General features: G+C 40.3%; 1 non-coding gene across 1 annotated transcript; it reads right to left on the reverse strand.

Annotated features, from left to right (window-relative positions):
- Positions 1-8771: 8771 nt before the first annotated feature.
- LOC118725043 lies at positions 8772-8878 on the reverse strand. The gene has a single exon (XR_004989803.1). It is a non-coding gene; the product is annotated as a U6 spliceosomal RNA (small nuclear RNA).
- Between the last annotated feature and the right edge of the window lie 13579 nt (positions 8879-22457).

The following is a 22457-nucleotide window of genomic DNA, read 5'->3' on the forward strand; positions in this document are numbered from 1 at the left end:
CTCGGTAAAAGAAAGAATAGAAAAACACTTTAGCACTGCTCAATTTGATGCACTCTTGATTTTGCATAGTTCACTTTTCTACAAGACTAAACATTTGCTTGTTCAAAGTGACATACATTCAGAGATAATTTTCTAATAGTACACATATAATTCACTAATAAAAAACTATTCTCAATTTCTATTTTAAAAAATGTTATTTTTTTCTCTTCTTTTCTTTTTAAAGAAAGTAATCCTTAAGCTCTTTAATAGTTAATTCAGCAATAAGGCCTCCTACATTTTGTAATTCTATTCATTATTTTGATTTGCCATTTTTGCATGTGATTTCAGCAATGTTTTACTCTATTTTTGTGACTGAAAATTTTTTATCTATTGTGCTTAAACATGGCATTCTTTGTTTTGAGGATCAATTTGACCGTTTTGAATTCTTGCTAAATTTATTGGTCATCTCTATGGTCTAGTTACAGATCTGTGGGTGGGGGTGGGTAGTATCATCTTAAATGAATTATTTTGAGGATAGCAGTAATGAAAGTGCACTTTAGGTTATTTCATTCCTGCGATCCAAATTTGATCATCAAGCTAATGTCATTTGAGTCTTTAATAATTACATCTCAAGGCCTACAGAAAAAAAGATTGCGTTTACTACACATTCACACATAGCCTTTCAGAATTACCCTCTGAGAGCCTGTTTGGCTGCTTTTAAAAAATCAATGGGTAGCAAGATTCCATTTAAGAATTCAAGCTCACTTGACACTTTGTCCTTTAAACACACACACACACACACACACCTAGAAGAGGTTTAGCATTGCTTATATGAAAGAGTTAAAAATACAAGCTATTGATTTTATCTTTCCTTTTGGAGGATAGCTTGAGCCTTTTTTCCCTAGAAAGTTTGGAGGCTAGGATTCATGACAACGGATGCTCCTCCATAAGGACCCACACAGCTTTGGAGCTGTCCCCGCTTCCAAGTGTAGGGCTCTCCCAGTGGCCAGCTGCCAGTTTTATTTCTCATAAACCTCAGAAACAAATCAACTTTCCAGTAAAGTCCTGTGACTGCTCTGTTTTATATAAAGTGTGCAGCCAAAACCTGTTTGGCTCAGTGGATAGAGTGTCAGCCTGCGGACTGAAGGTCCCAGGTTCGATTCCGGGCAAGGGCACGTACCTTAGTTGTGGGCACATCCCCAGTGGGAGGTGTGCCGGAGGCAGCTGATCGATGTTTCTCTCTCATTAATGTTTCTAACTCCCTTCCTCTCTATAAAAAGTCAATAAAGTATATTTTAAAAAATAAAATAAAATAAAGTGTGCAGCCTAGGGATGTGATACTAATTTAGCATATTAGGTGGACAAGAAAGGAATAAAAATGAGAGTGCCATAAAGAAAGAATTCCAAAGGGAGCCATTACTACAGAATCAGGAGTGGGAATATCACCCCCACTCTTCCTACAGATTCTCTAACTCAGAAGCTTTTTATTTGTGTGGAAACAACAAATATGCAAATGGCTGGAAAGTGTTCTAATTCATACATGACATAGGCCAATACATCCCATAAGTTGAAAAAATATTGAGTAGTCAGCTCCCTGAGGTCAATATTTCTTCATTGTGATAAGAAAAGAAAAAAAAGAATAAATTACTACTACATATTCAATATAACAACATGGATGAATCTCACAATGTTTGAAATTAAAAAGGGGCTAGATACAAAGTAATTTATACTGTATTGCTCCATTTTGCGTTCAAAACACAAAAACACAAAACTATCATGTTAGAACTAAGTTAGAAACTAAGTATAATAGTTTACTTTTGATGATGAGAGAGAGAAGTGTGTTTTTTTAAAATCCTCACCTGAGGATATTTTTTCCATTGATTTTTTATAGAGAGTGGAAAGGAGGGAAAGGAGGGAGAGAGAAACATTGATGTGAGAGAGACATATGGATTGCTTGTCTCCCTCACTTGCCCCAAGAGAATAAACCTGCACATGCCCTTGGCTGAGAATCAAACCCAAGACCCTTTGGTCCAAGGGCCTAGCTCTAACCACTGAGCAAACTGGCCAACGGAATGAGGATTTTTATTAGAAGGAGACATGAGGATGGCTAAGCTGCTAGGAAGTAATATTTCCTGACCTCATGGTGGACACAGAGGTGTATTCACGTTGTAATAAGTTGTGACCTGTGTGCTTTTTCTATAAGAAATATTTACTTCAATTTGAAAGTTTAAAAATCATATCCCCACTGGAAAAGACAATTCTAAGAAATATAAGAGGCCTAGCCGAGTAGTTCAGTTGGTGTCATCCAATACACCAAGGTTGTGGGTTCCATCCCCATCAGGGCACATACAAGAATCAACAATGAAGGTAAAAATAAGTGGAACAACAAACTGCTGGCTCTCTCAGTCCTTTTCTCTCTCTCTAAAATCAATAGACACATTTTTAAATAATGTTAAAAAAGAAATATTAGAATAGCATTTTGCCTAATTAAACCAACAGAAATCATAGAGGGAAACAGAAAAATAAAATAGTTAAAGAAAAAGAAAAACTACACAAAACTCCAGGTAGGGCCATGAAGTTCTCATATGTTGCTATAGGGAGTGTTAACTGTTACTGCTGTCCTTGAGTAGTTGTTTGGCATCATCTATTAAAGTTAAAGATATGAGTATCCGGCAACCCAGATTTTCATCCCTGGGTATATAGTCAATAGAAATATGTGAATGTGAGCATGAGAAAAATAGCAACTCTATTCATAATAGCACCAAACTAGAAACAAGCAAAACTGTCCATCATAGTCGGATTGATAAATAAAGTGTGATATATCCAGCCTTGGAATACTCTGCAGTATGAAAATGAATGAACCATGGTACCATCAGCAACATAGATGAAAAAGAGAGACTGACGTTGAGGCAGACACCAAAGACATAATATTGTATGCCCCCATTTAGTTAAAGTTCAAAAATCAGGAAAAGATACAGTGTTTATCAATATATACTTAGCTGTTGAAACTAATGAAAAATGTGATTATCCTAAAATTAAGGGCAGTGGTGACCTCTTGGGGAGAAGGTGGGTTGTGATTGGAAGGGGGAAATGGAGGGTTTGGGGGCCATTTTTCTCCCTCCCTCTCTTCCTCTCTTCTTCCCTTTCTTTTTTCTTCCTTCCTTATCCTCGCTGGAGGATATTTTTTCCATTCATTTTTAGGGAGAGTATAAGAGAGAGGGAAAGACAGAAACACTGATGTGAGTGAAACACATCCATTTGTTGCCTTCTGCAGAAGCCACCAGGGCCTGGCCTGGGGAAGAGCCTGCAACCAAGGTACATGCCCTTGACTGGAATAGAACCCAGTACTCTTTGGTCTGTAGGCAGCTTTCTAGCCACTGAGCCAAACTGGCTAGTTTCATATTCTATTTCCTGACCTGAGTAGTGGTTATGTAAGCAATCACTTTATAATAATTTATTGAATTATACTTTTATATATCTTGCACTTTTCTGAATGTATATTATTATTTCACAATAAAAAGGGTATAAAAATCACCTGAAACCCATATATTTAGAGATAGCCATCAATCAACACATTGAGATATCTATAATAATAAAATCGTAATATGTAAATCAACCAAATGACTGAACAGCAGAACAACCATCCAGACAGCCTTTCAGACAACCATGCTATGACACCAGGCCAGCCAAGGCAAGTGCCATGCAATCCATCAGGGGCTCAGCCATTGCCCCATGATTGCCCTGCAGAGGGAGGCCCAGGCCATGGGCTGCTGGGGCGATCAATTGGAGGGCTCCATGATTGCCTCAAAGAGGGAGGCCCAGGACACCTGGCCAGCGGTGCTGCGGGTAGCCTGAAACTCCCATTGCAGGGGCGATCCATCACAGAGCCCCGGCTGGGTGGGTGGTGTCTATCTCTTTGGGGCAATTGATTGTGGGGCTCCCTGACTGTGAGAGGGCACAGGCCAGGCTGAGGGATCCCCCCGCCGAGTGTATGAATTTTGTTCACTGGGCCTCTAGTTCTATATATCAATAATAAAAGCCTAAAATGTGAAGTGTTCGGTCACCTGGTCTGCCACTCAACTAATCAAAGCATAATATGCTAATGATATGCTAAGGCCACTCAACTGCTTGCTATGAGCCTGACAGTCGACCACTTGGCCATTCGCTATGACATGCACTGACCCCCAGGGGGCAGATGTTCTGACTGGTAGGTTAGCTTGCTGCTGGGATCCAACTGATCAGGACTGAGTGAGATGGGCCAGGCACACCCTGGAGCCCTCCCTCAGTCCTTCCCTGGCTGGCCAACTTCCTATGTCCCTTCCCACCCCTGATTATGCATGGGTAGGGTCCCTCGGCCTGGCCAGTGATTGAGCCCTGTTGGGGGCACTGGCTAGCTACAGGGAGGGACTCCCAGGAGGTTGGCCAGCTGGCCAGGGGAAGGGGACGCAGGAGATTGGCTGGCTAGGGGCTTTGGGAGGTTAGCTGTGGGAGTGCACTGACCACCAAGGGATAGCTCCTATGTTAAGTATCTTCCCCCTGGTGGTCAGTGTATATCATAGTGACTGGTCAACTAGTTGTTCTGGTCTTTCTGGTTGTTCTGTCGTAACAATCGCTTAGGCTTTTATTTATAGAGACTAGGGGCCCAGTGCACAAAATTCGTGCATGGATGGGGTCCCTAGGCCTGGCCAGCAATCAGGGCTGATCAGGTTCCATGCCTCCCCGCCTCCCCTTCCCTCCTCCTTCCCTCACCACCCACCCCCAGTTCCCTGTCCCAGTCCCAATTGGGTGATCTGGGCCTGCTGAACACAGGGAGGGACTGGGAGGTTGGCTGGTAGGCTCCATCAGCTATTGGACCCTGAAGGCTGGGGGAAGCTCCTTCATTGAGTGTCTGCTCCCTGGTGGTCAGTGCATGTCATAGCAACCAGTTGTTCAGTCATTCTGATCATTCCATCCTAACAGTTGCTTAGGCATACATACACACACACACACACACACACACACACACACACACACACATGTGAATGGGAATCTGGGCTGTCAGGGTGCAGACAGCAAGCTGACCAGCAGCCGATTCTGTGAGGAATGGAGCTCCTGTCTCCCTGCTGTCAGGGTCTGGGGTGCAGGTGAATGGGATTCAGGGCTGTCAGGGCACCAACAAGGTCTAGTTTCAGTGCTCATCATAGCTACCTGCTGCTTGTCTGGTCATTGGTCGTTCTGGTCGTTATGCCATAAAGGTCGCTGGGTTTTTATTATATAGAACTAGTAGCCTGGTGCACAAAATTCCTGCACGGGCTGGGGTGGGGGGGAAGGGTGTGCCTCAGACTGGCCTGCATCCTCTCCAATCTGGGACCCCTCCAAGGATTTTCTATTGCTGGTTTACAGGGATCAGGCCTAAATCGGCAGTCCGACATCCCTCTCACAATCCAGGACAACTGGCTCCTAACCGCTCACCTGCCTGCCTGCCTGATTGGCCCTAACCACTCTGCCTGACAGCCTGCTCACTCCCAACTGCCCCCCACCACCAGCCTGCTTGCCCCCAACTACCCCCCTGCCAGCCTGATCACCCCCAACTGACCCCATGCCAGCGTGCTCGCATTCAACTGCCCCCCCACCCCTTGCTGGCCTTCTCACCTCCACCTGCCCTCCCCACTGGCCTGCTCACTCACAACTGCCCCCCCATCCTGATCACCCCCAACTGACCCCCACTGACAGCCTGCTTGCCTCCAACTGACCTCCCTGCTGGTTTTCTCACCCCCAGCTGCCCTCCCCTCTTGGCCTCTAATCACCTCTACCCCAGCCCCAACACCATGGCTTTGCCCAGAAGAATGTCCAGAAGGTCTCCTGTAAGGTCTCCCAGTCTAATTAGCATAATGCCCTTTTATTAGTATAGATCACATGTGTCAAACACAAGGCCCGCGGGCCAAATCCGTCCCGCCAGGCCTTGCAATGTGGCCCGCACCGCGCTGTCATCACTGCACTCCACTGCGTTTCCATCACAATGACAGTTTATGACTGTTCAGTAAACCATTCGGCCCGTGATTTAGGCTGGATTTTAGATTTTGGCCCCTTCTCTGATTGAGTTTGACACCCCTAGTATAGATAGAGACTTGGATGAGGGCTGGCTGGTTTGCCCTGAAGAGTGTCCCAGATCAGGGTGGGGGTTCCCTTAGGGCATGGGGTGGCCTGGGCAAGGGGCCTGTGGTGGTTTGTAGGACAGCCATGCCCCCATGGGATGAGGGTCCCCACAGGGGGGTATGGCCAGCCTAGGTGAGGGGCTGATGGCTGTTTGCAGGCTGACCAAGCCTCCCCGCGGGGACCCTCACCCCATGGGGTGTGACTAACCTGGGTAAAAGGCTGAGGGCCATTTTCAGGCTGGCCATGCCCCCCCAGTGACCCAGACCCCCCAGCCATTCCTTGAACAGAGGCCAGGATTCCCAGCCCCTCTTTTTATTTATTTATTTTTTTTTAGCCACTCCTTGAGCAGAGGCCAGGGTGGGCAGGAAGCTTGGCTTCCTTCATTGCTGGGAGCAACCCAAGCCTCCTGCTCACTCCAGCTCTGTGGCCGCCGCAATCTTTTTCGGGTTAATTTGCATACTGACTCCTTATTGGCTGGTGGGCATAGTGGAGGGATGGTCAATTTGCATGTTTCTCTTTTATTAGTGTAGATACTGCCAGACCTTCTTAATGCAGCATGTATATTTTGTCTTCATTGCTCTGTAGCCTTTAATTTTTTTTCTTTAATGATATGACCTCCCAAAAGACTTCCTATTTTTTTTTTTTCCATTTCCATTTAATTTTAACTAAGAGTAAATATCATACAAGCTTTATGCCCCTCTGGAAGCCTAAAGCCATAAAGTGGCTTTCAGGAAATTAGGTTGCTTTAACCTAAGCTATTGAATACATTGATTCGTAAACCAATCTGCAGGATTTTGCTATAGCTCATGGGAGACTTTCCTTCTGTTAATAATGCTGCTGCTTTAAAAGAAAAAAAGCCTTTTCCCACCTCTTCAGAGTGCTGTTTTTGTTATTTATTTTTTATTTATTTTTTATTTTTTATTTTTTTTTTAAAGAAGAGGCCAGACAATGAAGGGGAAAGGCAGACTGGGGAGTGGTCAGGAGGTTTGTGGTGGGGGGAGGGGGTCATCAAAAAATTATTGCAATAAGACTCATGCTGAACTCCTGCTGACCCAGGCCTAAGTAGCATTATGGTCTAGGTTTTTGTTTTGTTAAAACATCAAAGTAGTTTCACTGCTTTTTCTTGTCCCTGGAGCAGTACAAGTGTTCTTCTCTGTGCTTAGAGCACTTTTCCTCCCCCTTGTCCTGACTCCAAGCAAACTTTACTGTTCTCCTTCACCCTTTCCATCATCTGAACTATTACATGGTCCAGGAACACTTTTATGGCCATCCAGACCTGGATGGTGATCCTGAAAGAACTCCAGGGCACCCTGGACTTACCCCACACAGCATCTGTCACTCTGTTTTGAAATTGCCTACTTTCTTGTTCACAAACACTCTGCTAATCCACAAGTTTCCTGCATGCAAGGACAGTGTCTGTTTCGTCATCATAACTCCAGGCTCTTGTACACATTGGCACTCAATAAATACTGTCATCGAATGAATGGAAAACAGTTGTGAAATGAGATGGAACATGGGGAAAGGGTTTTTGATTTAAACTCTGCTTTTCCAATCCCCTTCACTTGTTGATCATACATATCTCAAATAGTCCAGTCACACCAACATGGAATAGAACAAAATTCTAAAATCTACAAGTGCTTTGTTTCAAACACTAAAAATAATAGTTTGCATTTGTATAATGTTCATTTTGTAAAGCAATTTCACATATTATCTGGTAAAATTCCAACAAAAAATCCTCTCAGGTGAACTGGGAAGCTATTGATAGCATCATTTTGCAAATTGGAAGGCTGTCTGAGAGGTCTTAATTCACTGACTCCCACATTATATGATTAGCTTTCAGTGTAAGCCAGGAACTAGGACCCTTTAGTTAGTACAAGAAGTAGAAACACATTCAGTTATACTATGTGCAGATATATTTTCAGGGAATAGAAACATAAAAAATATATGTGACACCACTCTAATTTAAAAAAATATACATTTTAGTAGATATTTTCTTTTTTTAAAGCATTTATTTTTTTAAATTTTACTTTTCACCACAAAGCTAGTATATGTTTAGAGTAGAAAATTTTTAAATCACAGACAAAATCAAAATAGCTTAAGATCATGTTAAGCAGAGCTATCTATTTGTTACACTATTTTAATAATTCCAACTACATATTATGCCTTGAGTTCTTGTAGAATGGAAACTGCCTTCCCACATCATTCTTTTGCTTTCTTCCACTCTGTTCTTTCTCTTTAAAATTTCTTTAGCTGTTCTTGGTCATTTGCTCTTTTATTCCAATTTTAGAATTAGGTTTCACTAAAACTCTGTTGGGATTTTTATTGGATTTGCATGGATTATTGTAGATTAAGTAAAATCTAAAGTTTTACTCGTATTTTCCGGCATATAAGACGACTTTTGAAACGAAAAAAAGTCAACTGAAAATCGGGGGCAAAAGACCAAAATTGCACAAAAATTACCTGCAGATCTTGACGGCAAAGTAAGTCTTTTCTTTGAAGTGGGGGGGTAGTCTTATATAGTGAATATAGGCCTAAACCTATGTTTTAACTGTAAAATTAGGGAGTCGACTTAGACACTGGAAAATACGGTATATTGGTTTTTCTCTTTCATCTACACAATCTATTTTGCCATTAATTTATGCATATTTTAATGTCTTTCAAACATGGAATGCTTCAGAAGTTTGTGTGTCATCTATGTGCAAGGGCTGTGATAATCTTCTCCATGTTGTTCTAATTTTAGTGTCGGTGCTGCTGGAGCAAGCACTCAGTTCTTACTGTTGGAGGCTACCAGGAAGGAAACATAAGAGGTCACATGTTCTTTATGCTCTTTATGAGACAGAAACTGAAAAAGACATTATTCTGGACTAACTGTATCTATCAAAGATACAGGGATTTAGCTGTGTAACTGACAGTGGGGGAAATGGTCTGGCTTTTCCTGTCTTGCCCCTTCTGTTATCTGAACAGAAGTTCTTTCTCTGTTGGTGGTCTGGACCAAAGAAATGCAGGAGGACAAAGAGCTTGGGAGGATAGGAAGAAGAAAAGGGAAAGAGGAGAAGGTGATCAGACCTTTGATGAGGAGGGCAGGGGAGGAAGGATGTGCTGCTTGGGCAGTTGAAATGGGTGGAGAGAGAGCAGTGGGGAGGAGAAAAAGGAATGACAGTAAGTTTGGATTCTCTAGAAAACAGCAGCATAGCTTAGGAGCTTCTTAGAAATTCATATCCTGGCCCCAACTCAAGCCTACCTAATCAGAATCTGCATTGTCACCAGCTCCCTGGGTAATTCTTATGCATATTAAAGTTGCAGAAGCTTTTAGTTGTTCCCAATCAGTCTGAGCCAGTCCTGATCCTGTCATCAGCCTTAGACCTATTAATAGATGAAACTGGTTTGGTTGCCTAGAGACCTGGAAATCTGGTTCCTCCTGGAAGCTGAGTCTCTGTGTTCTCTTACCCACTTTGGCCGAAGTCTTGCAACTCCAGTTGGCCTCAGTTTCTCTGCTGGGCACTTCAGTTCTCTGCAAGGATTGGATCCTTGCATGAACTCCAGCTTGCTCAGCTCATGCGGATGTTCTGCCAAACTCTTGCTGCCCCCTTCCCTTGGGAAGTACAATATGATTTCCTCCTCCCTTCACAGCTTCTGGCAGGGCCTGCTGTGACTGAAAGGATCACCTGGAACCATGCCTGACTTTGAGTATTGTCATCTGAACTTCTTCCAGAACTCAGATATCCAAATAGCCTGGCCCAATCAGGGCTAATCATGCCCTTTGACTACTGCCCGCTGTCCTGCCTAGCTGCCTCCTGGGGATAGGCCAGCTCTGAACGTAGGCTCTGTACTCTCTGGATCTTTGTTTCCTCTCTTTTCCATGACCTGTGCTGATGTGGTCTCAGCCTGTCCTGTGCCCAAATGTCTCCTATAAAAGAGGAAGAGGCTTGCAGAGATGGAGGGAAGCAGACCTCAGACCCTTCTCTCTCTCAGCAACTATGACTCCAGGACTTGCGTGTGGGCCTTGACATTCCAAACACTGCCCTTGGAGCCCTTTATACAAACGGAATTCTAAAAGTCCTAGGAGACTACTGAATACAAATATGTTAGTGGTTTTGCATATCTTGTATTTTTGGTCCCCTTTCTAAGCTAGAAAAAAATATTTTTTGTTGCTTGATTTATTTTATAAAAACCAGCCCATCCATATAGAAGCTCAATAATTTCTCAGGATACCATACAACCATTTTACTTGAACTGATGGTATCACACCTCCTGCTATGCTCAGTTTATGGTGGAACATTATACAAAGTGTACCATACCTGCTACTACTGTGTTTTAAGCAGCACAAAATTACATAAAGTTCAAAGCAATCAATTATAGAGGCCCATTTTGAAATAAACATTACTCTTCATTAATTAATAGTAAGCACAGACTTATATCTTTAAGATCATTGCATCATTTCTATTCCTAAGAACTATTCTTTTGGGGACAAAGAGAAAGCAGTGTGGCAGCACCCAGAGTAGCTAAATAATGACGTGGGTGTTCTTTCATTATTTACATACATAACACTTCTACAAGAATCCAAATGTCTTTACAAAAGGAAATATTATACAAATTGCAATAAAGACATGGTAACACATATAGAAAATTACTTAAAGGGAGATTTAAATTTGGCATAAATTGCACAGAAAGAATGGATCAGCATCCACTGACTCTGTTTGTACATGCAAAGAAAGGCACATGTTGTTTGCCACATTCAGAAAATAAGTTGCATGTAAAATAGAGGTAAAAGTAGTAATAAAAAATGTCAGCAATCATTTTGAATAAGAAATGCATGCTCTTTAATGAAGTCCCTCCACGTTTCTAAGCTGCATGGCAAGCCATTGCATTAGCAGGGATGGATAAATATATGAATTTCCAAAAGGAATGCTTGGCCAAGCAAAATCAAAGACTCTAGGAAGAAGTTATTTGAGACAAGAAAGAGTAAATGGATAGGGAATCGAACATATGCAACTATTAACTGTTCATTACACCTTTCTAAAGTCTATATTTTTCTCAGGATAGACTTTAGTTGATAATTCATAAAGAAACTCTATTAGATGTTTATATAAAAGATTCAATTTTGATGAATATCATGAAGTTCTCCTTTAGCTGCTTTCAATTTTATGCCTGTTGTTATGTCATTATTTGCATAAGGTTCCAAGAAGCCACCATTTGAATTTTTGGAAAAAGGGAAATCCGGTAGAGGGGAAGAATACTCCCAGGAAAATTTTCTGAGATGTTGCAAAAGCTCAAAAATAGATAATTATATACAGCAACACATCACTACTAGTGCTATTATAACTTCAGTGTGTGTAGTTATAGTCAAACCACTCAAAATTATGTCATTTGTCTTCCTTGTAACTCTTTTGTTTTCATCAGTCACATGGCAAAGTCAACAAAGACTGCATCATCCCGCTGAGGATTCAGCTGTGGAAAAGCATCCGCTCGCTCATCTCTGGGGTAGCTATTATTAGCTTTCTTTGATTCTCTCATACGATACATACCCATGCTTATTAAGCTGTTTGTATGCCTCTTTTGTCATCTTACTCTACGAATATTGCAATGCACTTCACTGAAACCCAGGGGTTCCTATTTCCATAAGCCTTTCCAAAATTAATACCATCTCTCTATATTTTAAAAACATTATTTGGGAAAAAATATAACATCATATTTGCACTGATACTGAACCTTTCTACAGAAAAATTTGCAGTACCTGCACTGGATTGTAACAGTGTATCCTGCCACAGCCCATGTCTACCCAGCTCCTGAGAATATCACCTTATTTGGAAATAGGGTCTTTTCAGAAGTAATCAAGTTAAGATGATGTCATACTGGATTAGTACCTATAAGAATACCATAAACACACACAGGGAAATTAACTTGTGAAAACACAGACAAAAATCAAAGAGAGGCAAGTATAAGCCAACGAATGCCAAGGGTTGTCAATAACCACCAGAAGCTGGAGACTTAGAATAGATTCTGTCTCAGAATCTTTACAGGGGTGTGGCCCTCCTGACACTTTGATTTTGAACTTCTAGCCTCCAGACCTATGACATATAAATCCACCCAGTTTGTGGTACTTTGTTATAGTAGCCCTAGGACATAAATGCAATGCCCAATCTATAGTTTATGACAAGAAGTACTTTTTAAAATTATACACAAACTTATTAACTTGCCCTTAGGTAAGAAAACTAGAAAAAGAAAGGGCTTCTTGTTACAGTGACATGGCAAGTATGAGCCAAAGATGTAATCAGAAATCGGTCACTCTACCATCATAAGGCTATAAAAAATAAAAATAAAAAATGAAAGATTCAGCCAAAGCATTTAGACATAGTGAGGTATGAGATCCTCACTTTGCAAAATTTGCAGAGGAGGCTGTCAAAATCTGATTACATGGCTTTCCAACCCCTTATATCAATTAAAAGTACATTAAAAAGGAACGTTAGAGAGGCAAGATGAGGGTTGTTTTGCACAAAGTAGTCTGTGTGCCACGTGTCTCCACCCCCTTCCTAAGGCTATCAGGGCCAAAGAAAGTGTGAATGGTCCCCCTTGGATCAGACATAGGCCACCCACAAGTGAAAGCAGGCATGAGTTAACTTGTTTCCTAAGAGGGTCATCTGAATGGGTGACCAGATGAACAAAAAGGCTGGAGTTGGTACCAGGTTCCTGGGGTCTGAGGATGAGTAAGTGTTCAGCCAGATTAAGATGCACTCTGTCTATAGGGAAATGGAGGTCAGAAAAGTCCTATCTTGTAGTGTCTCCAGAGAACTTATACAACACCAGTAAGAGAGACAACTCTGAATACCTGTCAAAGCCAAAGAACTCTGATACTAGATCTTCACAATGCTATTAGATAGGAAAGAACTTTTCTGCTCCCCTTTCATCTTTCTCTCAGGACTCCAACCCTGAGAGGTGAGAGGTGTGAAAGCTGAAAGGGCAGCGATGGGGAAAAGAGAGCGACCACAGGCTGCTCTCCTAACTAACTATAGTGTTTGTGGAAACCGAGCTGGGGAGGGGAGAAATCTAATGGTTGATGTTTTTACCATGTCATGAATCTAGACGTGCAAATTATTGACCAAAGAACATATTACCTGGAAGTTATAAGAAGAAGAAAAATTTATTCTACATTTTACCCAAGAGCAGAGAAAGTGTTAATTTTGTGGAATAAATTCAAAGTGTTGCTTTATGATTGATTGCATCCTATGAATCATGCTTGTTCTATGTAACAGTTACATAACTATTTCTAAATGCAATTGAATAGGGTACTTCTTAGTACCTTCTATATAATTTTCCCCTATAAAGTCGCTGTTTCTGTCTGAACTTTGAAAATTACATCAAATTGTCCTCAGAGAGAATTTTGTCTTTTTTATTTATTATTCGTCAGCACTTATGAAATGTCTAAACTGAAAAGATTTACATGCTTGGTAGACATTAGTTGCTCAATAAATGTTGACTTAATAAAGAAATGAATGGACAGTAAAGAGAAACCCTGATTACTTAGGCTCTTTATAAATGCAGGCTATCCCTAAATTCCTTTTTAATAGAGCAAGAAATAGCCCAGGTTTGTGATTTCTAAAAAAAATCTGACCAATTATTGGTCTCCTTACATGGAATTATAGAACATTAGCATCAGAAGGAAACAGGTGGTGATCTAATCCAAACCCTTCATTTTACAGATAAAGGTCCAAAGAACTGAAATAATATGATTGTGCTTAACTTTTTCATTAGTATCTGTGCTAGGCCTGAAAATGTTGAGTTGACTTATTGATGGTGACATTCTTTGTTTTCTGGGCTTCTTGCTAGCTTGGCTTTATTTGAGTGATAGCCTGTACTCTCTTTATTAGTTTTCTCATCAATAAAAAGAGAAGTTGCATGCAATCATCTTCTACTTAATAAACAAACATGAAGTATCTACTTGTGCTAAAAACTGCACCATAGACTTGGGACAGAGAGGAGTAAAGAACCAATGGCTACCTGCAAGGAGCTTATAACCAAAGTGGGAGAGAGACAAATGAAAAACAATTATGACAAAGTATGCTGAGTGCTCTGATAGAAGTAAACAGTGAGCTGTGGAGACATTTAGGAAAAGCACCCAATTCAGCTGAAGGGTCATAGAGGACTTGTTAGAAGAGGTGACATCTAAGTTGAGTTCTGAGAATGAGAAAAATTTAATAAGCAGAGTGTGTTCATCAAACCCTATCTACTGTACTGTGGAAATATCACTGAGTGTAAGGGGAGAGGGAAGAGACTGAGCTGAAGAGATAAGCAGGAACCCAAGTATGGAGGAATTTCTATGCTATTTAAAATGTATAGCCCAGCTGGTGTGGCTCAGTGATTGAGCATCAACCCATGAACCAGGAGGTCATGGTTCAATTCATGGTTAGGGCGCATGCCTGGGTTGTGGACTCAATCCACAGTAGGGTTTTTGCAAGAGGTAATGATCAATGATTCTCTCTCTTACTTCCTCTCCCTTCCTCTCTCTGAAATCAATAAAAACATGTTTTAAAAAATAAAGTGTATAGATTTCACAGAAAGTCTATCAGAAACTACTGAAGTATCTCTTGCAAGGAAGTGGTGAAGCCTGATTTCTGCCTCAGATATGTTGGTCTAGTACAGCATGGGGAATGGCTTTGAGAGGGATAATGTAGGCAAAGACGTCAGTTTGGAAACTACCCGTGTTTCCCCGAAAATAAGACATCCTCTGAAAATAAGACCTACTGCCTGGAAAGATAAGTCATCCCCTGAAAATAAGATCTAGTGCAACTTTGAGAGAAAAAATTAATATAAGACACTGTCTTATTTTAGGGGAAACAGGGTATTGAAATAATCCAGGTAAGAAAAAAAATGTCAGTAAAGAATTCCAGAGCAATGTGCTTACAGAGCATTTTATACTCTACCTCACTTCCATACACACATCAATTCAAACATTAAAATTCTAAAAGCCAATGTGATGATATTTAGTGATGGGGCCTCATGATAGGATTAGTGCCATTGTAAGATGCGAGGATACAATAAGAAGGCAGTTGTCTGTAAGTCTGCAAGAGAGTCCTTACCAGAAAATGACTGCGCTGACACCCTGATTTTGGACTTCCAGTCTGCAGAACTGGGAGAAAATAAATGGGTTTAAGCCACCCAGTCTGTGGTATTTTTGTTATGGCCACTTGAGCTGACCAACACACAATGGTAATAGAATGAAAGATATAGTGATATATTTAGTGTAGGGAATAAGGGGAGTGAGGAGCCAAGGGTTGGATGAGTGTCCAGGTGTGTAAACTGAGAAGTAAGACTAAAACAGGAAATGCTGACAGAGAAGGAGACCAAAGAGAGAAGCCAGAGAGGTTAAGGGAAAGCAGAAGAGAAGGGAGTTTTGTTTTTCCCCCAAAAGAAGATATTGTTCAATTGTGCAAAAACTATAAAGATGTCAAGTAAGATAAAGTTAAAAGGTATCTGCTGTTTTCAGCAATAAATGCCTTTGGAGATCTTAGCAAGAATTGTATAAACATTGTGAGGGCAAAAATGAGACTGTTTGAAGAGGGACTAGGATGTCAGGAAGTATAGAAAGCACATTTACAAATCCTATCTTTGAAGTTGGGAGGGAAGGTGGCTCTTTTAACATCAGATAATGTAGACTTTAGAACAAAGAAAACCAGAGGTGAAAAAGTAATGCGAAGGTAAGCAGATGGATTTTGTAATGATTTTTAGGAAGGATGCTCTTCAGAAAACTAGAAGAAAGGCAATAATTGTTTTGTAGGATGACTGAGTATGCAGGCCGCAGTGGGCTACATAGCTCAAACTGGCTTTAGAAGGGGGGACTTCATCGCTGATCATTAAAGTCAAGGACAGATGTGTGCAAGGTTGCAGGTATAGAGTCAATCCACCTGATGGCTTTTGTTTTCTCCATAAAGTAGCAGATGAGAGTGAAGTAGGTGGGGAGATGTGAGAAAAGGGCTTCAGATGTGATGAGGTAGTTTCAGTAATTGCTGTGAAGAGAGAGAGAGAGAAAGAGAGAGAGAGCGAGAGAGAGAGAGCGAGAGAGAGAGAGAGAGAGAGAGAGAGAGAGAGAGAGAGAGAGAGAGAACTGACCATCATAAACACAGTAGTAATGGCCAGCAGCATGGAAATAATTGGAAATTGTATACTATAGAATTTTGGTTCACCAATTCCCTTCACTGTGCAATTTTTCTCCTCCATACTCAGCTACATAAATGTAGAAGAGGACAGATAATTAGGTCATTACAAATTTTGGATTTTGCCAGTGGATGAGAATGAAGGACAATTGGGAAGAAACTAAAGATTGTGGCAAAAAGGGTGGTTGAAGCGATAGACCATGAGGTCTACTTAGATAAGAATGAAATTGAATGTGGAAACAGAGTCATAGATTAAAAGAAATTAGCAAAGCCAAGAGGTCAGACACCTTAGTGAGGCAGAAAAATAGGTGTATTGAGTATGAAATAGGGAATGAGAAGCAAAAAGACAAGGTCAAGAATTTAAGAGTTCAGAAAGCTGCAGTCTGGGTGGGCCTTAGTGGAGGGTGGCTAAAAGGGTGTGAAAGAAAAGTCATTACAGCCAAGGAGCTCAGGAATTAACAAATTCAGTCTTTAGAGGATTTTCATCTCTGTCAAGATGCAGTAGATATAGTTTTCCATGCTTTTTTTTTTTTTTTTTTTTCTGAGTACAGCTAAAAAACCTGGATGTTACAGTATATGTAAAACCAATGTAAGAAGACTGAAAGGTGAAACAAAGAAAGCAGACAAATTATGGATCTTGAGATTGGAGAAATGACATGATAGAGATTTTCCTGTTGTTGTTTTGTTTTGTTTTGTTTTGTTTTGTTTTGTCTCATGTATTGCAGATCCAGAGTGGAAGAAGCTGTAAATCCAGAAAAAACAATGGACAGAGACAAAAACAAAAAAAACAAAAAACAAGCCCCAACAAAAGCTGCTCTCTCCAGTCAGAAGACCTGGAACAAGACAGTCTGGTAAGGAAGAAAAATTTTAGACAGTAATAGCTTTTCTAGAGTCAAAACCACAAAAAAACTATGGTCCCAACTCTACCAGTGAGGACTGATGGGAGGCCTAGACCCCCCTCGCCCCCCCCCTCCCCCACACACACACTCACCAGGTTGCAACAAGGCATCCTAACTTTCATTTTTGCTTCTCCTCCAGATCCCCCTCACCTTCCCTGCTATCAGTTGAGGTTATATAGGGCACAGGCTAATACTAATATTCTTACCCTAATGTAACTAGCATCCTTCCCTCTCCCGCTTGGGTGGTGTCAGAGGAGGCCTAGCAGTAATGAAGAGTATCCTTCCTTGATTGTCAGTGGAGGCCAAGTGAGAACCTGGACTGATATCCTTACCTGGCGCTAATGAGGCATTATTTCTAACCTGTCCCCTGTGAGAGTAGTATCAGAGGAAGTCAGCTCAAACAGAAGGTTATAAAAAGATCCAAAATCTTATAACATACCCCAAAAGTCCAGGTTTCAGTTTTAAAATTTGCTTGTCATACCATCTACATTAGTGTCCTAGGGCTGCCACAACAAAGTGCCACACATTTGGTGGCTTAAATACCAGGAACTTATTCACTCACAGTTCTAGAGGCCAGAAGCGAGAAGTCATGGTGTCAGCAGAGCCGCACTTCTCTGAAGTCTCTAGAGAAAAATTCTTCTTTGCCTCTTCTTAGCTTCTTGTGGCCCCTGCCATTGCTTGTAGCTGGGTCACTCGAATCTGTGCCTGTGTCTTCATATGACTGTCTTCCTTATATGTATCTATGAGCTCATTTTAACTAATTACATCTGCAAAAAATATTTCCAATTAAGGTTACATTTTGAGGTTCCAGATGAATATGAATTTATGGAGGACAATACTCAATCCACTTTACCATCATACCAAGGACCAGGAAGATCTCAAAAGAAATGGAAGGAGATAGTCAAGAGATGGCAACGGCTAGGTGACAGATATGTTGAGGATTATTTGATGGAGATTTTAAAGCATGATAAAAATTCTTCATTGAGCAATTAAAAAACATTTAAAAATTGGGGAAAAAAGGAAAATCTCAGCAAAGAAAAAGAAGATATGGAAAGAAACAAATGGAAATTTTAGGACAGAAGGGGTCAAAGGGGAGAAAAGGGGACATGTAATACTTTCAACAATAAAGATTATTTTTAATTAAAAATAAATAAATAATGAAAAGAAAGAAGGAAAAAAAGAAAGAGTAAAGAGTACAGGACTGAAAAAAGTACTTAAAGAGCTAAACAATTCACAAATTTGACAAAAGACAGAAACCTCTAGTTTGAGGTTTGCAGAATCTAAGCAAACCTCAAACTAGATAAACCCAAAGGAATTCACCTCATGACACATGATAGTCAAACTTTTGAAAAATAAAAACTATTAAAATTCTTAAAATCAGCAAAAGAGAAACAATACTTTACCTATAGGGGAAAGACAATTTGAATGTCAGTGGATTTCTTATCAGAGTGGGGGGATGAGAACATACATGTAATACCTTAATCAATAAAGAAATTTAAAAAAAAAAGAAGTCATATAGCACAACATTGTTTTAAGTGCTAAAAGGAACAAATCAACCTGAACTTCTTAGGGCATAAAGGTGAAATAAAAATACTCTCAGCTGGCCCAGCTGCCATGGCTCAGTGGTTGAGCATTGACCTATGAACCGGGAGGTTGCGGTTTGATTCTAATCAGGGCATTCAGGGCACGTGTCTGAGTTGCGGACTCGATCACTGATAAGGGCCATGCAGGAGGCAGCTGATCTCTCTCATCATTGATTTTTCCATCTCTCTCTCCCTCTCCCTTCCTCTCTGAAATCAGTAAAAAAATATATTTTAAAAGATATTCTCATATATATATATATATATATATATATATATATATTTTTTTTTTTTTAAAGATCTTCTCAGATGAAGGATAACTAAGAGAATTTGCCACCAGCAGACCAACCCAAAAGAATGGCTAAAGGAAGTTCTCCAAACATTAGGAAGAACAGAATAGCCAACAAGCCGAAATATGGAAAACTATAATAGACTTCCTTTTTTTTTCTTGCATTTTCTAAATTATGCTTAATTGGGGAAGCAAAAATTATAGCATTGTCTGATATGATTCTAAAAATGTATAGAGGGAATTATACAATTATATTTTTAAATGAGGAGAGTAAAGGGATGTAAAAAGAGGTAACGTTTTTACACTTTACTTGAACTGAGAAAAGGATGGCATTAATAGACAGTGATAAGTTATGTAAGTATAGCATAAAACCTAGAACCACTGAAAAAGCTGTACAGAGGTATACTCAAATCCACTATAAATAAATCAAAACGAAATTCTGAAAGAATATTAACCATCAGTAAGGCAGAGCAAAGAATAAAGGAAATAAAGAGAACAGTTAGAAAACAAATAATAAAATGATAGATTTAAGTTTGAATACATCAATAATACATCAATTATTACATTAATGCAAATAGTCTCAATAGAAACTGAAAGAGAGGATTAAAAACATGGCCTGACTACATGCTGTCTATAGGAAACTCACTTCAAATATAGCTATAGGCAGGTTGAAAGTAAAATGAGTGAAAAAGATATATCATGGAAACGTTAATCAAAAGAATACAGAAGTGGCTCCATTAACATCAGATAATGTAGACTCCAGAACAAAGAAACCCACTCGAGACATAGAGAGACATTATATAGCAATTCTAAACGTCTAATGTATCAAACAATGGAGCTGAAAAATATGTGAAGCAAAAATGGATATAAATGAAAAGAGGTATAGATGTATCCACAATTTCACATGGACACTTCAAACCCCTCTCTCAACAATTGATAGAACAACAAGGCAGAAAATCAGCAAGGGTGTGGAAGAACTCAACAATACCACCAACCAAAAAGATTTAATTGGAATTTACAGAACACTCTATCCAGCAATAGCATTCTCTTCAAGTATAATAAACCACTCTGCCTCAGATAAACATCTCCTCGTCTAAGGTCCTTGGTCTCCCCCATATTATCTGGATGTCTCCAAGGCCCCAGTAGCCTAGGTTGGGACAATGAGGCCATTATGGCCGAAGATTTCAGCCAAGGGTCACATGCTCTAAGAGCTGGTGCCAGCACATCACCCTCAAAAGGCCAGGCTGGACCAGTTGCATCCTTGTGGTCACCAGTGTGTGCAGTAGCCCAGTTTGACCACGTTCCAGAAGAGGTCCAACTATAGTCCAGAGGACCCTTCTCTTCTGCCCTGAGCACCTGATATGCCTCCCATAAGAAGGCTGAGTGTTTACCTGCAAATACCAATAGGGGTTGACATTTGAATTGACAGTGTTTAAAATGCGATGAAACTAAACCAAAAGAGACTGAAATACTGTTATTTGAAAGGTTTGTATTGTTCCTATTATCCAGTGGGGGTAGGTAGGTGGCTTTCACCTACCAGAAAATAAAGAAGCTACCTTTACTATGCACACCTTTGTGAGTACCTTTGCCACCCTATGTCATTTCTAACCATACCTGCTATAAAGAATGCCTTGTTTATCCATCTTCTACCTTCATCATAATGTACCCAACATCAGGGGGAAAAGCACTCAAATGGCAGAGTTCCTCCACCATTTAACTCACACCTTTGAGCAAGCCCAATCGTCAGTTTTCTTATTTGTAAAATGAGAGTCAGGCATTTGAAAAATCTTTAAGACTTCTTCTAGGTCTTTTAAGTTAGGACCCTATGAAACATTCTTATCTTCCAGAGCTGCCTTGCAAAATTGCCATCGTAGCAAGTTAAAAACAAAAGTATATTAACCAGAATTCACCTTAAAGGAGGAAAAAGGTCATTATTTAAGGAAATCATACACCAATAGGTCCTTTTGTTGGTAAAAGTGGGCCCTGATCCACAGTTTAAAGGAAGAGCACAGGCCAAAATAGGATGAATCACTATGTTTAAGAAAATGAAGGGAATTGAGATTTTTATCCGTCCCCCCACCCCCACCCCCTTGCCCCAAGAAGAGAAGAGAAGAGAAAGAGAGGCAGCAGAAAAGGAGAATTAGTGATTAGTGAGCAAGTGGGGCACTTGAAGGGTTTTTAAGAACAGGGCTGACTAATGTTTAGTTGTAAGATGTGTACATTATTGGGCTGCAACTCCTGCCTCTTCAACAACTTTAGTAATCACTGCACCTTAGAAAGGCTCTGTGTAAGTGGTTTTTAGTGAGAGTCAAGGAAGGAGGCGAGCTTTAGCAGAGAAAATAAATGAATGGTGAAAAATGCAGAGAAGCCAATGAGAACATAGTGAGACGAGCTCTGAATTTTCCAGGTCTGGAGTAGGGGTCAGGCCAGCCTAATGTAGCTCCCAACAGCAGGGAGAGCCCAGATGACATTCACTTACACACCCTTTTCCCTTTCACCATCTTCTGTATGAAACCTTTGCTGAGCTTTTTCAAAAGGTAACTTACCCATTGCTCCATGTTTTTATCCACTTTCCTACAACACTGATCCTACTCTGCCTCAATTTATTATAGTTATTTGTATATATGCCTTACATAGTCTACTGGATTGAACCCTCTTTAGGGAGTCTGGCCTCATAGTGCCAAACACAGTAAGTGCTCAATAGTAATTTATTGAATGGAATTTGCTTTGTGGCCTTCCTTCTCTATTCTCCTGGGGGCTGTTAGTTGGAATGAGTCACACAGTTGAGACATAGCAAAAAAAGACAATGAATGGGAACATAAAAGGTATTTCTTATTTAAAAAAAAATTCTCCTGTACTTGCTGGTAGGAAATCATGTATATGTAATTAGGATCAAGTGAGGGAGTGAGCGGTCAGTACTAAACCACTAGTTCTTCAACCACATTTCAATTGACAATGATCCACATGGAATATACATTCAGCCCCCATATAAAATTGCACAGATGTTTCTGAGAAAATTGCAGGAATAAACCTTAACCTCTTAACTTTTATAATTTTTGTGCTAAAAGGCTTAAAGCACAATGCAGGCTTTTTTTTTTTTTTTTTTTTTTTTTTTTTTTTAGATACTAAGTTCCTTGTGAGTAGTGTGTTGTTGATTTCCTAAATGCAGAGTGCCAGCAAAACTTAGCATAGAATCTAAAGAAGAAAATCACTTTATTGAAGCTCTGAAACTGGGTGAGCAAGCTTTAAATATTATTTTATTCTCTCCTAGATAAAATTACTATCCTTCTTACAATAATGCATCTCATAGACTAGCACTCCCTACTGATGATCATGGCACTAGAGGATTTCTTGTTCAACCATAGCTCTGTTACCAGCAAATATAAAGTCCTATTCAGCATTAATTGATACTTGTACCATTACCTGT

The sequence above is a fragment of the Pipistrellus kuhlii genome, unplaced genomic scaffold (genome assembly GCF_014108245.1).
Source record: "Pipistrellus kuhlii isolate mPipKuh1 unplaced genomic scaffold, mPipKuh1.p scaffold_m20_p_2, whole genome shotgun sequence".
Classification (NCBI taxonomy): domain Eukaryota; kingdom Metazoa; phylum Chordata; class Mammalia; order Chiroptera; family Vespertilionidae; genus Pipistrellus; species Pipistrellus kuhlii.